The sequence below is a fragment of the Poecilia formosa genome, unplaced genomic scaffold, assembly GCF_000485575.1.
Source record: "Poecilia formosa unplaced genomic scaffold, Poecilia_formosa-5.1.2 Scaffold517, whole genome shotgun sequence".
Taxonomy (NCBI): Eukaryota; Metazoa; Chordata; class Actinopteri; order Cyprinodontiformes; family Poeciliidae; genus Poecilia; species Poecilia formosa.
Window position 1 is genome coordinate 187,414 of NW_006800456.1, and position 8,333 is coordinate 195,746.

Genomic DNA, 8,333 nt, shown 5'->3' on the forward strand with positions numbered 1-8,333 from the left:
CCTCGGTGTTGTAGGCCTGTACCTCCCACATCTTCACACACAATTGGTTATGAGTGAGACAACTGACATTTTTCATTCTTATTGTTTAATCCTAGAATTTCTGACCTTATCTTTTGGACCAGTTTTTATTTGAAACTTTATAACCAACTGCTGTGTAGGAAATTCTCCTCATGTGAACGGTGTCGAGTTGAACCTAATTGAAACTGAAATTGATTAGTCTGTTGCCTATTACGATTTAGAATTCAGATTACCAGGGTGCACCCAAAATATTCAAAACTGAGAACTAGCACTTGGCCAAGTATTTGTATTATTTTTTGTATTTTATTGTGTGTAAGTTTATTTTCATAATTGTGTGTCTTGTATAACTGTTTGATAATTTCATGGTTTATGTCACTAAAGCCAGTTTTTTTTTTTTTTTTTTTTAAATTTAACTGCCTTTGTGTGTCATTTAAACACCCCACCATGCTCCGATAGTCGAACCTATTGGCCCATTCATCTAATATACATATAATACCCTTCTCAACTGTGTTACAAGTGTTTTTAACATTTTTATGGATTGTACACGTTTGACTAGTCTTTTAAATTTTTTAGCGAGATTTTTTTTGTCTTTTTAGCGTGGTTTTTACTGATTCTATTTTCTTATACGGTGTGCATTACAGTCGAGCTACGCCTTTTAAATTATTTAATTTCAGAAGCAAAAATGTCTATTTATAAAACACGATGTGACAAGTTGCAGGATGGACCTCAGCTTGATGCCGTCGCTCTGTGGAAATGTAATGTGGAAATGTAAGGCCAGGTTAAGGTTGGAATTTTGCTTCCACAGAGCCACTGGAGATTTAAATAGCTTCTTGAAATTGTGGGGTTTCAAGAATTGTAAAACGTTTCTGAAGAAAAATAATTAGTATTTAACAAGCTGCTGATGAAAATATTTTTTTTGTTGTTTTGTGAGTGTTTTTTGTTTTTTCTGTTTGTATATCTAATTGTGTAAAGTCTGAATTTTTTTGTAAGATAATTGTACAATAAATGTTTTGTTAAAAATCAAAAATCTTCTTCTTCTCTATTTTCCCTTCCACTTCTCTCGCTCCTGCCTTGATTTAGTGGTAAGAACCTCTAGCATTAACCTGAGTTAGCACCCAATTTACCCCCCCCCCTTTCTGCTCCTCATCTCTCCCAGACCCCTTATTTCCTCCCTGCCTCCAATAACTTCTCTGTGTTGGACTGCCAGCTCCTCGCTGTGTTCTCATTCGCTGTTTTTCCAAGTGAGCTGGCCCCACTTGTTGGGAGAGAGGGAACATAAAGCATGAAGCTATGGACAAAGACAATAACATCGTCCACCGTGTGACCTCAGCTTCTTCTCACAGAGCCGGTAAATCTGGTTATGTTTTGCTTTATAAATGACTTAAGAACATCCATAAATGAGGCTGTGTTTGTGTTTGCTTTAGTGATTAAAAGCTTAAGCGGCGTAACCGCAGCAGCACACTGTTAGCAGATTCCAGGCCTCTGGGGGTTGTCGGCGGGGGTGCTTTGTTTGGACAGTCGTCCCATCCTATAGCTGCTGTGTCCAAGGAGAGGACGGATAGTGTTTTAGCTCCTCTCTCAAAGTTCCAAAGCCCCTTCCCCTGGAAGTGAAACAGGATGCAGATGTATGGGTTGTTTTTAATTTACATCCACATTGCTAACAGTAATGCGGGAAGAGTAAGACTGCCCTGCTCATGAACGCCAGCTCAGATTTGGATTGCAGCTATTAAACCTTTCTGAAAGGAGACTTTACAGAACAATCTGGATGTTCAGTTCCATTAAATGGGCAAATTGACTTTTTCAAACTTTGTCATGTTGTAATACTATTCCCTCATCAAAAAGAATTTTAAAAAGTGTTAATTCTTTGATTCCTTCATCTATGTTTGAGAAATCTTTTAAACTAAATGGCAACCACTGAGCTGTCCAAAACGACTGGTTAGACCTAGCTCTGCCTTCAAGGACAAAGCTCTACCTCAGAGCTGCAGCTTCCAAGCTTCTGCCTCAGAGCAGCTCTCCCACTCTCTGCTCCTTCAAACTAGCCAGCAGTAATCAGCAAACCCCTGGTTGAAATGCATCTGCTGAGCTCATTGTAGGAGCTACTTTTCAGTGCAATGCTGATAAAAATGTTGTCAAAGGGTTAATAGAGGAGCAATGATGTGATGAATTCCTGAAGGTGGTGTTTCAGAAAGAGCAGGGGTTTTTTAAAGAGACAGTTGCCCAATCTCAAGGTGCTAAAAGAAACTTTGCTTCCTATTTTCAGTCATATTTGATATAGATTGAACTTTTATATGAACTGAAGTTAACACAGTTCCATTTTAAAGCATAATAAAGCAACTATGTTCCTGGAAAATACATAATTCTGCCCTCTAAGCTGTTCACATTGTACCAATGCACTAGCTGCCACCGCAAAGCACATCACTATGTAAATGGATCAGGTTTATACACAAAAATACATAATCAAATCAATCCAATCATAAAGAATCCAATTTGCTTCCAAATTCTATTGAAATCCCGCTGCACTGCAGAAAGTCTCAGTTTTGCAAAATATGTCTGTTAGTCTTGACAAAACTCCATTTATGGTAAATCTGCCTTGAAGCATCTGGCTATTTTTACAAAATATTACACAGCAGTCCAGTGCATGTATCCCCACTATCACTTACTAGTTTGGTCCCAGCTCTGCCAGACCCATAATGTGATGTTAGAACTAAAACTGTGGAGCAAAGATTAAACTGTAAACTAAGGCAAGAAAACATAAGCTATGATCAAGGTTACTCAGGATGTTCTGTCTTGTCAATGAATGTCGACATCAGTGCCACCTAGAGACCATGTAGACCAGGGGTGGGCAACTCCAGGCCTCGAGAGCTGATCTCCTGGAACTTTTAGATGTATCTCTACTTCAACACACCTGAGTCAAATAATGAGATCATTAGCAGGACTCTGGAGAACTTGACTGCACTTGGGAGGTGATTGGATTCAAGTGTGTTGGATCAGAGAGACATCTAAGAGTTGCAGGACACCGGCCCTCGAGGACCAGGATTGCCCACCCCTGATGTAGACACATACCTACTGTGACAGTGTGGCGAGAGGTTGGAGAAGGAGTTAGCAGCGGTGGTTAGCCACTTTAACCCAAAACAGCAGGACTCAGTATTCCACACTTTCAATTTATTTAACTTTGTCCACGTAAAGCCAGATCTCCATGGTACTAAACATTATATTTTCATACATGAGAAAAGTAACGTTAATTTACCGCTCTGCACCTCATCATCACCTATGTTCTCTTGTACAACTAAGTGGAAGATTAGTTTTTCTTCTGTACAATAGTACAACAAAAAAAGGGAATAGGCGCCCCCTTGTGGTGATACCTACTCATCTCTAGGAACCAAACAATATAATGACTGTTCCACTACCCATAATAAAATCCAGGGAAGGATAATCAGATCTTCATTTTTCAGATAAAAGGAAAAAGAAGCAGCAATAAAACATCTATTGAGTCAGACAACATGCAGTATAACAGTATATAGATTGAAACTCATACAGTTCAGATACTTGTCTTGATGCAACAACAATACTTTAGCTTTCACTTTTTGAAAGCTCTTTTGGACATAAAACCCAATTAACCACAACAGAGACAGCTGGAAAACATATTGAACCGATGAACACATTCAGCTTGGACGCTGCTGTAGTACACATACACAAATGCTCGCACACGCACGCACACACACACACACACACACACACACACACACACACACACACACACGTGTGTTTGTTTATGGCAGAGAAACAAGCTGGTGTTGAAGATCTGAGGTAAAAGAGAAGAAAAGTTTTGAAAACTTTGGGGTTTTCAGATGTTCTGCTGCTCTGTCTGGTTGATGCTCTTCCTTCAGCTTTCAAAACGGTATCTCATCTATTTAGAGCAGCTGTCGTTTGCTTCTGTGCAGATCTACCTCTGCTCGCTGGCTTTAACTCCAAAATGCCACAGAAACACTTTCTAGCCTCACAAATTCCGGATTAGGAATAAAGAAATAATTTGTGTAAACAGAGCAGAGTCACTAGATCCTTGGCTGGACCCCTGTTCAGTGTGTCAGCATGTGTTTGGGTATCAGTTCAAATATATAGTTCAAACCAGATTGTGCATTACGCTTCATAAAATGACAAATTATTTTCATTCACAGTAAATCACGCTGAAATCTTCTGGTTTATTAAATGCTAAAATAACACTAGTGGGTTTTTGTGTTTTTGTTGACCATTTTGCTGACCTTTTCTATAGGATGGTCTGCCCAAAACATTAACTGTTTTGTTTAGAATCTATTTTATAATCATTTTGGCTGTGTTGATGGTTATTGTCCATTTTGAAGAATTATATGTGCCAAAACTTTGACTTCCTGGCTGATGTGCTGAGATGTTTCATTATTTTTTGTTATTTACAAAATGTCGAATCCTTGTTTGTTGGAATAAAGTAAAGATTGATAAAATACACTTAACAACTGGTACGTAATGATAATGTTAATGACCATGATCAAGTTGCTCACAATAACCATGATGTTAAGTTTTCATATTCAGAAGCATGTCTGTAACCATGGTAATCAGTGTTCTCATTCTGAGAAACCGTTCTTGACTAACAATTTAGAGTTAGATGGAAGGAGTGATTAGCATTAATTAGCATTAATTCATATGTTGCTACATATGAATTAATGCTAATTTACTTTGATTTCTTCGAACACAGTAAAACATTTGAACCAAATGTAGTTGTGTCTATCTTCTGCTCTTTAAGTCAAATAAATTTAGAGTTTTACATTTTGAATCTGAATGTGTGAGTTTGTGAAAGATAAACTTACAGTAGTAAGTTGTGTTAACTTTTTATTCATTTTATCAAACCTTCAACTGTTGAACTGTTGAATAAACTAGAATTTTTAGGTTAGCACTTAAAAAAACTGAAAGAAGAAAAAGAAGTTTTATTTATTTCCAGAATGCTTAGCGGCATGTTTTTTTTTTAATCCAGTGTGTGTGTTACATTGATCTGACTCTTGTGTGTGTTATTAAGCCAAATGTTTATTTTAATGCAACTGACAGTTTGTAATGCTTGAGGATAAATGTCCTGATCACACTAAATGTTTCTGAGCTGAATTCATCGTGATGTTTGATAAAATTCATTATCAGATCAGAAATTTTGTTCATGCAATTTGAAACAATAATTTTAATTATTCTAAAGTAAAATATGTGGTTATTTTAACATGATATTATGAGTGAAAATAATAGAGAAATGTGTTTCTTGCATATTGTGAAAACATTGTTTGGTTTAAATTAAAACTCACAATTCAAGATCAATCAACTAAAAAAACAATGTTTCGACAACTTGTCTCCTGTTGTTAAATCAATTCCATGAACATTAATTTCTGAGTCAAAACGAATGCTATTTTTGGTTTACTTAAATTGCATTTTCAAAGCATCAGGTGGACTTTCATTTACAAGTTAAACCACCTTCAAATGTTTTACAGTGTAAATGTTGATTGAGTTGTAACTCACACTGGAGGGATTCAGTGTAAACAGGACAATAAGAGGAAATCATTGGTCTGTTTATAACATTTTCTCCACTGTGAATGTGGCTGAAGTTTCACCGGCGCTGGTGAAAACATGTTGTCTTTATTGAATTTGGAGATAAACTGTACTGAGAACTGACAAGCTTTAATTAAACTTCATTAAAAAATTTGGTGCCCCAGGACAACCTAATGAAGTTTAAAGAAGCACAAAATGCATTTATGGAATATGAATAATGAGATAAAGCAAAAAGGAAAAAAAAAGAGAGAAGAATGCTACTCAATCATGGATGATGGCATATTCAGTATTTTAATTCATGTTGACATATTTTTCTCCAATTGCACTAGGCGAATGATGCGATTTGGAGAAGAAAGAACCTCAGAAATTGGAACCGACTGATTCCTGAGATAAATGATTCTGCCTGAGTCAGGACAAAAAACTCTGACAAAGTTCCTCTTTAAAAGAAAAGTCTTTTTCTGTTTTACCTGTGGACGCACCAGCTGGGATCAGATGCACTGAAGCAGTTTCTTTAAAGGTTAAATTATACAGAATGCAATTATATTCGAGCTGATCTGGGTTATATTTAATATCCCCATGGAGTGATCCCAGGAGAACCTCCACTGATCCACCTAATGTTCCCACACCAGATATAGAAACATGTTCATATCGCTCATCTCCTACCGCAGGACTGAGATTTATCACAGGAGAGTCAGCAAGACACTAAAATAAAACACGCTTATCATTCATCACGCAAGTCTCATTTTACACCCCCAGTCTTCCAAGGAACTACTTTTTCTTTTCGTTACAGTAATTTATTCTACAACAGCAATGTCTGTTAAACAAGTTTAGTTTGCACTTTAAATGCAAATCCTCATATTGGAAAATGTGGTAAAAAAAAAACAAAAAAACAAAAAAAAACAACAACAACTGCAGAACACAGAGCAAAGTAATGATGCAAATCCTGGATCTGGTGCTGAGATTAAATATTTACAGCTCATAAAAGGTAAAACTTCTGTTCTGACCTTTAGTGAATGTTTATGGCAAAATTAATATGCCAAGTAATTGTTACTGATGCAATAACAAAGTCTCCAGAATCTGAAAGTTAGGGACGCTCCGTATATCTGCGGTATCAGCCGATGTTTCTAATTTATTTATAAGTTTTACAATTAAAACTGGGCAAATATTAATGGCCAATTAATATTTTATCATTTTGTTGATATGTGTGTGTAAGTTTCAGGATGAGGAGGGGAGGAGTCTGGTCATGTGGTTTTTATTAATGTAAAAGCAGCTGTGTTTCCATTAAGCACAGAATTGCATAAATTGAAATTACAAAAATAAATTTACTTAATGGAAACAGGGCAGTTTCGTCTGAATAAAAATAGATTTATCAAAAGGAGCTGCTGTACGATTTACAGGAGCGTTTTATTTTCTGCAAGATCTCCTCTGAGCTAATTGGCTCTCATGGAAGTAGAGAGGAAGTTGAATCTGAGAGTTTAGTTCAGAAACAGAAGCAGTGTCCAAAGCTTTCACATTTAGTCTGACAATTTGGAATCATCTTAATATCTCCGTGACCAAAAGGAGAAATTCAGAGATGCAGAAAAGCCTGGAGGATGCATCCAAACATAAAACAATGAACCAATAACTATAAAAATACATGTCATGTTTGTTGGCACTGGAGGGGTAGTTGAGAGGAAACAGAGGCAATGGAGGCATACTGGAGAATATTCATCTACAGCACATAACTAAAAAGAGAGCAGGCCTCCTTTCATGTAAACTGAAACTTGTAATTGGGTGACTCTCTGAATTTGGTGCATTTTGGGGTCTCAGGTTATTTAAAAATATACCACAAAAAATTGTTTTTGAACACTGCATCTATTGAAGGACTCTTTGAACCTCCAAGAAAATGTCTCCCCACCGCATGAAATCCCAAACATTAACACAAATGTCTTTGCTGCTTAGGTTGCTTTAAATTCAGCCCCATAATGGGACCATTTCATTCCTCTATGAGTATACCTATATAACATAATTAAACTAATTCTTCCAGTTCCTTTGAGATCACCTGTGCCTTGATTAAAATAACTAATTGTAAGTATATTTTATTTGTTTCCGAATCATAATAATTAGACTGATAAGTAGAATATGGCAACTTGTTGTAAAAGCACTTTTCAGAAATCATGAAAATACACTTAAAAATAAAAATTAAATCAGGCTTTTTTATGGTTTTGAACCATTCTTTAAACTTTGCATACAGCCCAACAAATATTAGTCTAATTGTGAGAGACACTGAATTTATTAGTTTATTTATTTATTTTACTGTTCATGTTTATTACAGGGCTTAAAGTAAAAAAAAAAAATCCTGAGCCTGAAACATAGTGGTGATGGAAATGAACTATACCGTTGCTATTGCCACAGTTTAATAAAAAGTGTCTTTAAATAATGCAAACAATTGCTTCTAACAATACAATTAATAAAATTAGCTAAACACTCAAACTTAAATAAGACTTCAGTACATTTTAACGCAAAACAAAATGTGAAATGTCAGCCTTACAGGCAAAAATCCCTCAACATTAAATAAGAGTCCTTTCAGTCAATGTTTTTGCAAAATAATTTCCCAGAGAACAAAAAAGCCATGTGAATAGAAATTATTTTTACAGATGTCTACAAAAAATGCAATGAACATTCAAGTTAAAATCGATAGGCCTGACAGCAGCCAATCAGAGTGGAAAAATATTCTTGCTCTTTGCCATTTTCTAGTTGTTAAATATTCCACAAAATGA